The sequence below is a fragment of the Macadamia integrifolia genome, unplaced genomic scaffold (genome assembly GCF_013358625.1).
Source record: "Macadamia integrifolia cultivar HAES 741 unplaced genomic scaffold, SCU_Mint_v3 scaffold2717, whole genome shotgun sequence".
NCBI classification, from domain to species: domain Eukaryota; kingdom Viridiplantae; phylum Streptophyta; class Magnoliopsida; order Proteales; family Proteaceae; genus Macadamia; species Macadamia integrifolia.
In genome coordinates this window covers 4832-15292 of record NW_024868908.1, presented here as the reverse complement: position 1 = coordinate 15292, position 10461 = coordinate 4832, and positions in this window count along the sequence as shown.

The following is a 10461-nucleotide window of genomic DNA, read 5'->3' as shown; positions in this document are numbered from 1 at the left end:
ACCCTTTATGTGCTCTCTCTCTTTTTTATTTGATTTAACTTAATTCTTTACATAAAATGCAATGCAGCTCCAGAGAGATTTATTTGGTCTGATAAGACCTTTAACAAGGAGTTCAGAAATCTCCTTCTGACATGTTTCCCTTAAATGATCAGGCATTTGAGCTGCCCGAGCTTTTGTGGGAATTTGGCTTTCAGATAAGTTATCTTCATATGGAAGAGTAACAATATGTGTTTTCCTAGACCAAAATGCAGTAGGGATGTTTGAACAGACTTCCTTTACAAGTTAAGCTTGAAATTTTTTAACTCGAACTTGAAAAGTAGGGTCATCAATTTTTTGTTGTATGCTTTTCTCTTGGATTTCAGATGACAAAGAACATATGAATTTCTCTTTGGACTGAATTTGAGGCCGAATTTCATTCACCGTATGAACCTTTGGGGGTTTGATGAAATGAAAAGTTATAAGGTGATTATTAACCACCAAATGAAGACCGATTGTGTCGATTTGTAAATGATACAACTGGGATAAGAATGGAGTGCCTAGAAGAACGAACTGAGAAAGTCCTTTGACCATAATAAATGACGTCTTTATGCAATGTCCATTATTGCAGATAGAAGCAGATGGGAGTTTGTACTCAACCTGCATCCTATATCTTATATCCGTCTGCTGTAATTAACTTTTGAGTGGTCTCCTAAAGTATTGCGAAGGTACGAGTCCATCGTTAATACAATTATTGTCAGCGCCTGAATCAATTAAGGCGACAATTTTTAGGCTAAACTCTCGATTTACTACGATGTCAATCATAACATGCCATCGATGAGTTTTTACCTGTTGAATAGTGAGGACTTGAGCGTCTTCAGAAGAAAATGCAGCAAGAGTTGCAGAGGTACTAGCTACTATATTTTGAGTTGCTAGCAGATCCTTGAAGGAAGCTTCTTCTTCAGAGTCATGCTCAATCAATTGTTGTTCATTATAAAGTTCAAGAGTCTGAATTCTCTATTTAAGACTCTTTACTTCATTTTTAACTTCTTTGAGGTTCTTACGAAGTTCCTGGATAGTAGGTTCACGGGTTTGGGAGGTAGCCTTAACCCGATTGATTAGAGTTTTAAAACTGTAATCTTGAACCGCAGGTTTATTAATAGGAACAGGGCTAGGCCTAGTACTATCCTTTACTAAGGTGATATACTCACGTAAGAGTTGAACCTTAGTTACAGGATCAGTGACTTGGTCAATAGTCTTTAGGAGAAATGACTCTTCGGTTGAAAGAACCATCAACCCATTTTTCTTAAGCATAGCCTGGTAAGAATCACAGCTACAATGGGGAGTCTGAGATTTAGACTCGGAAGAATCACTGTTGAACTCAAGTTGAGCAATTTCTTGATCTGAGTCAGAATCAATGTTAGACTCAGGGTCGGACGAGCTATATAGCAAGACCTTTTCAAGATTTTGCTTCTGTGAGTCATCAATTTCTAGGACATTAATTCTTGCCTTAATTCGACAATTATTCTTATAATGTCCTATTTTTCCACACTTACAACAAACATGGGGTTTGTTAGAGGGAAAAGTGTTTTGAGGACGAGATTTGGAAAAATGTTTCTTGAAGAAGCGCTTAGGCTTAGATCTATATGGTTTGGCCTGATATTTAGGCTTAGAGAACCGAGAGATTTTTCTATGAGTCTTCTTTGATCCTGGAAGACGAATCTTCTCGTATCCGAACTGCTCACAAAAATCGCCAAGTTCTTAGAATCCAGCTTGTCTCTCTTTAGACAGCTATTTCTTGAGTTTTAGGTTGTGCAGAGTTGAAGACCTTCATTGCATATTTCAGCAGCTAATTCCCTATAGGTATACTGCTCGAAGGGAACAGTGCTGTTATGCTTTGCCTTGAGTCTATTCCTAACCTTTTGAGCAAATAAAGGAGGGAGACCAGAGATGAACTTCTCTTTCCATATGGAATTGTTACAGTCATCCCGAGTAAAGACTTTAGCAAAAAATACGTCTCTATACCATCTACAATGAGATAGTGTAGGACAATGGAGATTCATTAATTGTTCTCTTGTTCGATTAGCTAAAATTTCAGCTGGTCCAACAAAATAAAGAGTTATAGTATAAACCAAGGTGTTAACCGCATCTTCTTGATTGATATAAACAGTACGCTGGGCAAATTACCATCAGCGAGTTGTTCAGTCTGTTGTTGTGGAACACTGGTCACAACATTAATGATTTGTTGTCTAACTTCTTTAGACAGATAAAAATCCCACCAACCACGAAGTTGGCCGAAAAATCCAGTTGCTATCATTTTGGCAACATCAGAGTTAGATGCTTGATTTAGTTTAGCTGGTGTGGCATACATAAGCATCAATATTCCACTCTATAATTGCATTACCATCGATTGGAAAATTAGCAGGTTCTCCTTCAACTTCAAATTGAAGATCGACAGGAGAATGTCGAGGGTAATAGTAATTTGTCGGAGCGATAGGCATAACTTTGCGAGCTTTCCTCATGACTTGATTTAGTTAAGGAATATGCTCAGGAGTTGCTGCCTGTTGAGGTAGCATGGACTGAAATTCTTTCTCAGCAAATTCTATTTTAGAATCAGAAGGTTCTGCTAGAGAAAAAGCCATACCTTGTTTTTCTTTGTCCTTAGAAACTTGTAGTTGACCCAGACGATTTACAAGTTCATCTAACATAGTGGACTTAGTCTTTTTCTTTGGAATATCCAAAACTGGAGGGGGTTTAAAAATGACAGATTGGTTGCTTCTAGGTTGAGAAGCAGGGGCTAGCCAAATGGTTTTATTAGTATGCACAATATTAGCATGGGAAATAGATGGAGTAGAGGCCTTTAAGGAATTTACAATCATCTCTATATGATCAGTCTGGCTTCCTATAGACTGAAGACATAAGTTAGTAGAGTTATTTTGTTCAACAACTTGACTAAGATGAAATTCAGTCAATAGAGATGAAATATTACTTGATGTTTTGAGAGGAATAGTCATCTGATTAATACCTACTTTTAAGGCTTGGAAAGGAGGATGAACAGACTCAATTTTTGTTCCACCTTTAGAAATATAAGTGGTTGTTACCTTCTTGATCTCATTAACCTGTAGAGAGTTAGATGATTTCTCAAGAAGATATATCTTTAACCACTGGAAGAATGGGAGATTTATCTGATGAGTTTTCATGTGAGAAACCCGTTTTTCATGGAGCTTTTGCCATTGAGGGTTGGAATAGTGTTCTTAAAAAATCTTTCTTTTTTTCCAATATTCCTAATGGACTTATATTCTTGAATAAGGAATCGCTTATTGATTTGAAATTTGGGTTCTTCTGTAATATGAAACATCATTATTCCTATTGGGGCTTGCATATCAGAGGGGGATGGAGAAGAAGACCCATTTTCCATGTCAATAGGAGCGAGAGGAGGCTGATTATTAGCCTAGAATAGTTCTCGTTGAAGAGGACCATAGACAGGTTGATTAACCTGAGAAGGAGTACGATTTGTACCCTGCAGATTTATTATACCATCAAAATTCTCACTCTGAACTTTAGACGTTGAAGCACGAGATGGTGCTTGAAATGTTGGATATTCAGAGGAAGAAGAAATTACTGGAGAGGTAGATCTACGAGAATTATCGAGTCTACGATCAAAAGTAATTTCAACATCACCAGAAGGGAGTTGGGTGATGCAAGATGGAATAGTTCTGATGGGTGGCTAAGGTTGAACCACAGAGGTTAGAGTCCAAGAGTCAGGAAGGTTAATTTCTGAACATCTGATACATCGAGGCACAAAAACTTGAGACCGGTTAGAATTACCCTAGAAATAGACGGTTTGACCTCGAGGATCTATAACCTTTGCATTGGGGGCAATGGTAGTCATTACCTTGTAATAGATACGATAAATTATTGTGAGATTTTGAGTTCACAGAGCAATATTGTATCCAAACGTCTTTAGGAAGATGACAGTACCATCAAGAATATTAGGATCTATTAAGGACATGGTGAGATTTGGTCTGCTTTGAAAGTAGATAGGTCCTTCACAGAGACTGGTTTTGACTAAACCCATTATAGATTCATTAAAATTTAACATTCAAGCATATCTTACTACAGCCAAAACCACGCTATTTAACCCTAGCAATGTTAAGGGTTTCAATGCAACTTGCACCAAACCAATGTGGATAAACTTAAATCCATGCTCTCTATGCCTCTGAAGTTGGGAACTTCAAGAGTTGAATTTGTTCTTGATCAGAAGTAAGAGTATAGGTACTTTCGCTAGTCTTAATGAAATAATCACTGTGAAAAGCGAAAGTTCTTTTATGTTATACCTCGGATTCAGGTATGCGGGGAATAGTATAATTTTTAATTGCAGCTTCTGAATTTCAAAAAACTACTTCTTCAGAATTATGGACTGAATTATTAGTCTTTTTAGATGTGCTAACCTCAGAAGAAGAGGATCTCCTTGAGCTAGTTCTAAAGTATGAAGCCATTATTTTGGGGTTCGAGTCAATAAGGGTTTTGGTCAATCCTGCCTACTGTCAATACTATTTCACCTTCAAATGCCTATCCACGGCAACACAGTTGAGTATGACTTGGGTGTAGGTCAACACGACTTGGGTGTAGGTCTATATGACAATTGTGAAACACTACCAATTTAATGGTCCTTACGACTTTGCCACCTTGTAACTTAGTTTTAATACCATTTGAGACTAGCAGGGGATCGGGAGTTGTTTTTATTCATGCAGCGAGGGAAGCTATTAGGCAAAAAACTTGTCTTTTCCTAGATTGGAGTTCAACAAGGTCAATGGTTTCTTGATTTAGAAGTTGAGAGAAATAGCTGAGATCTTGAGGATACAAATGTCGAACTAAGGCAAGAATTAATGCCCTAGAAATTGATGACTTACAGAAGTAAAATCTTGAAAAGGTCTTGCTATATAGCTCGTCCGACCTTGAGTCTAACACTGATTCTGACTCAAATCAAGAAATTGCTCAACTTGAGTTTGACAGCGATTCTTCCGAGTCTAACTCTTAGACTCGCCATTGTAGCTGTGATCCCTACCAGGCTATGCTTAAGGAAAATGGGTTGATAGTTCTTTCAACCGAAGAGTCATTTCTCTTAAAGACTATTGACCAAGTCACTAATCCTGTAACTAAGGCTCAACTCTTACGTGAGTATATCACCTTCGTAAAGGATAGTACTAGGCCTAGCCCTGTTCCTGTTAATAAACCTACAGTTCAAGATTACAATTTTAAAACTATAATCAATCGAGTTAAGGCTACCTCCCAAACCCGTGAACCTACTATCCAGGAACTTCGTAAGGACCTCAATGAAGTTAAAACTGAAGTAAAGAGTCTTAAATAGAGAATTCAGACTCTTGAACTTTATAATGAACAACAACTGATTGAGCATGACTCTGAAGAAGAAGCTTCCTTCAAGGGTCTACTAGCAACTCAAAATATAGTAGCTAGTACCTCCACAATTCCTGCTGCAGTTTCTTCTGAAGACGCTTAAGTCCTCACTATTCAACAGATTAAAACTCATCGATGGCATGTTGTGATTGACATCGCAGTAAATTGAGAGTTTAGCCTAAAAACCATCGCCTTAATTGATTCAGGCGCTGACATTAATTGTATTAACAAAGGACTCGTACCTTCGCAATACTTTGAGAAGACCACTCAAAAGTTAATTACAGCTGACGGATATAGGATATAGGATGCAGGTTGAGTACAAGCTCCCATCTGCTTCTATCTACAATAATGGACAATGCCTAAAGACGTCATTTATTATGGTCAAAGGACTTTCTCAGTTCGTTCTTCTAGGCACTCCATTCTTATCCCAATTGTATCCTTTACAAATCGACACAATCGGTCTTCATTCGGTGGCTAATAATCACCTTATAACTTTTCATTTCATCGAACCCCCAAAGGTTCATATGGTGAATGAAAGTTGGACTCAAATTCAGTCCAAAGAGAAATTCATATGCTCTTTGTTATTAGAAATCCAATAGAAGCGCATACAACAAAAAATTGATGATCCTACTTTTCAAGTTTGAGTTAAAAACTTTTAAGTTCAACTTGTAAAGGAAGTTTGTTCAGACATCCCTACTGCATTTTGGTCTAGGAAAACACATATTGTTAATCTTCCATACGAATATAACTTTTGCGAGAGACAAATTCCCACAAAAGCTCGGGCAGCTCAAATGCCTGATCATTTAAGGGAAACGTGTCAGAAGGAGATTTCTAAACTCCTTGTTAAAGGTCTTATCAGACCAAGTAAATCTCCCTGGAGCTGCACTGCATTTTATGTAAATAATAATGCTGAAATTGAAAGAGGTGCACCCAGACTTGTTATCAACTACAAACCATTAAATAAGGTTCTTAAGTAGATCCGGTATCCTATCCCTAATAAGAGGGATCTTCTCAACAGATTATATGTCTCCAGCATATTTTCTAAGTTTGATATGAAATCCGGATACTGGTAAATTCAAATAGTAGAGAACGATAGGTATAAGGCAGTTTTTGTTGTCCCATTCAGCCAATACGAATGGAATGTTATGCCTTTTGGTCTAAAAAATGCTTTCTTTGAATTTCAAAATATTATGAATCAGATCTTTAATCAATATTCACAGTTTATAATTGTGTATATTGATGATGTCCTTATATACTCCTAGGACATTTCCCAGCATTGGAAACATCTAAATCTTTTCTTCTCTATTATTCGTCAAGCAGGACTTGTTGTTTCTGCAAAGAAAATAAGTTTATTTCAAACTAAAGTTCGCTTCTTGGGACATTACACACACACACACACACACATATATAAATATATATATATATATATTTCCTTAATTACTTGCCCACCCTTTATGAAGTTCATGGTGAAGGTTATGAGGTTATGGAAACTGAAGAAACTAGGAGATATATGGTCCTTGAGTGCAACTTACTTAAGTGTTTTTAAGTGTTTTTTGGTATTAGGTACAAGACAGGGATATGGAAATCCTAGTTGACAAGGATTCCTTGGAATGTTTTTTTTTTTATACTAACCTTGATGGAATTGTAACACCTTTATATGGTGTATGCAATATTAATGAGGGCTCTTTATTGGCTTTCCCTCACCTTAATCAGTTACAATTTTGGTTGCACAACTTGTTACTATATCTATATATATATATATGCAAGCAATGTTTAAGGGATAATATTATTTCATACTAGAAAGAGATATTTCAAAGTTGAATTCTTGGTTGATGATGTTTGGTAGCTTTAGGAATTATAAAGGAAATAATTTTCCCCCTTGGTCCTTTCCGATTTGGGTAGCTCTTCTCTCTTCCTCACCCCTACCCCCACCAAAAATTAAAAAAAAAAAAACAAAAAAAAAAAAAAACTTAGAAGATTACCTGATCAAGAAAGTTGCAATATTATTTTATGTATCAAGAGCTGGACCAAATAGTTAACTCCATTAGATGATGTGTGCTGTTTGATAAACTCCCAGAAAGACTAATACTTGGTTCAAATGCTTCAACTAGCTGATTAGTTGATATTAAGATAAGAATGGCTTGTTTGATCCTTTCCTTTCTTTTGTTTAACCAATATTAATCTAGTTTTCCATTAAAAACTGATTTTTGGCTTGTTTCTTGATCATTAGCATTTACATGATGTATCAATGAATCGGTAAAAATTTTAAAATTCTATTAGGCATGTAATGGAAGAAATTCCATACATGTTAAAATTCTAGACTGCTTAAAATTACGGTTGAAATCAGTTCTAAAGGCGACCATTTCTTTCGGCACAAGTGTTAATTAGGGCAAAGAAGTCGTGAGACTGAGATTATTGCAATGATTTGTCACAATCAGACTTGACTGAGTGCATCCCATATATAATTGACAATGAACAATGACTCTCCAAAGAAACATTGAGGAGGAAAATATGAAATCCTTAAGCATTACTCAAGGGAATGATATGATTAGTAGACAAAAGCTAGTGAATGCTGACTCTTTCCTACCCAATCACATTTTTTGTATTAGAACTCGAATTATAAGAATATAAAATTGACGGTAGTCCGTAAAAATTGGAATTACATATGTCATATGCGTGTAATCGAAGGAATAATCGTAAGAGAGTCTACCATTTTTTTAGGGGGAATGATACTAAAACATTAGATAAGAAATGTCATAATCAGAAGAAAAAAATGTAAAAGATGAGTACTTGATTTGATTGCAGGGAAAGATCTTAAGCTTCTTTCCTCTCTAGTGATTGTGATACACACACTCCACAGTTCTTAGAGCAGCCACAAGTGAAGGAGTTTTAGTTTTCAATTGACACTTTTGTTATAAACAATGGGAAGCCCTACTACATTATCTAAAGTAGCAATTTATAATGACTCACAAAAATGAATGTAATACCATATTCATCTTTTACTATCACTAGATTTCTTTTGTTTGTAATATCCAATTTGATAATAATTAACAATAAACTAATACTTTCTACCAAATTATTGTAACTACTAATTCTTTTAGTATCCCATATAAAGTGGTTAGAGTACATTTGAACATTCAGACTTAAATTTATTGCAAATTTGTACTAGATTCAGTGTAAGGTGGGGAGGTCACTTCCTGTATCCTTTTTTATTTTGGCTTGAAGGATTTTTTTTTTTTTTTGGTTTCCAGGTGATCCACCTCCCTTCCCCTCTTCTTTTTTTGAGATACACTTCATGCGAAGTAACTTCCTCTTATAAATGAAAGACTATCCTAATTTTGAAACTAAACAAGAAAAAGGAATTTAAAACAAAGGAAGGTTGCCCCTGGTGATCATACTATTTTATTTTTATATTTATTAGAAAGAAATATTTTGTTCAAGAAATCCAAAAGGGAGTTTCTTTTTGCTAATAAAACAATCTTTTGAAAACTTTTCTATTTCTATTGGTAGAATACCTGCTTCTTGTGATTGCTATTTACTAGAGAGATAATATTACCACAATATAATCAAATAGTATATATGAATTTAAATTATTTATAGATAGACATTTTGGTATAACATATTTTTCCTCTAATTACCATATTATTTTATAAAATTAAGCTCATCCATTAAGACTTTCTAGTCTAAATTCTACATGTTATTGTCTTTATAAGATCTACCTTTACAATGTGACATTTACATAACATGATTAATTATATGATATTTAACTAATCCTCAGCCAAAGAATTTGTGACAGTAAAGAGTAAGTTCAATTCAAAGGTGATCTTAGAAATTCTATTCCTAATGTCTCACTACATCCAAAATAAAAATTCTATTTGCATTTCAGTGATCATAACTGTGTGTGTGTGTGTGTGTGTGAGAGAGAGAGAGAGAGAGAGAGAGAGAGAGTTGTAATTTATTAGTACATCATGTCAATATTATACTATACGTGTTTAATACGTAAAGTCGTATTTTTTTTTTTTTAATAGAAACAATGTAAATTTTAACTTTTTACTATGTAAATTTCAATAGTGGAGGGATATTTTCAACCATATGTAAATAGAAAACCATTATGGTCATTGATGACTGTAGAGTCATTCACCGTTCGATGAAGAAAAACTTCCTCGTCAAACATATGAGTGAGAGAGAGAGAGAGAGTTGATAAACTTTTTACTATGTTTAGAAAAGAATATATAAATTATATTTCTTAGAAGGTAATAAATGAATGAATAATATAAATATAATATGTGTTTTTACTATGGACATGTGAGTTTTGATGACCAAACATTAAAGCCATATTTGTTTGATGAAAATTGGAAAAGATAAAAGGGGTTTGAAACTTGTACTTGTTTGAGTTGTTTTCTACAAACTACAACAAATATGAGTGTTTTGGATAAATAAGATATGAAATTTATCGGGCAAGGTCATTCAATGCAATAATTGTTGTACACTTGATGTGGGATTTCATGGATTTGTGTTCCTTTTTCTCCTCCTCCTATTTCCTTTTTTTTCCAATAGAAATCCACCACACTAAAAAATTGCAAATTCCATTATATCTTTCCTTTTCTTTCCTTATCAATCCGACCCACACCATGTGGGATCCACTCTCACAAGTTTTTTACTCTTTTTTATCTGTCAAATATACAGGGCCTAAAGGATCATTAGATGAAGGTCACCGGGTCAAACATCAAAAACTGGTATATCTATGTCTATTCTCCTTGTTGATCATTTGTCACCAAGGTTCTGTAGTCATACCGTTTGGTCTTTGTACAAGCAACGTGGGTTTTCGGCAACTGAGAGAGAGAGAGAGATACCTAATACTTGTTAGCTGATACAATAAAAGATGGATTTTTTTTTTATTTGATATTTTTTTTTATATTGATATCAGTATGATATGGTCCAATATGGTTGAAGAATTATGACAATGCACACCGGTACAAATACTGGGAATAAATAGTGTTTTTTAATCTGATTAGGATGAGGAATCTCAAAAATCATGATTTTTTTTAATCATGATTCATGATTTAT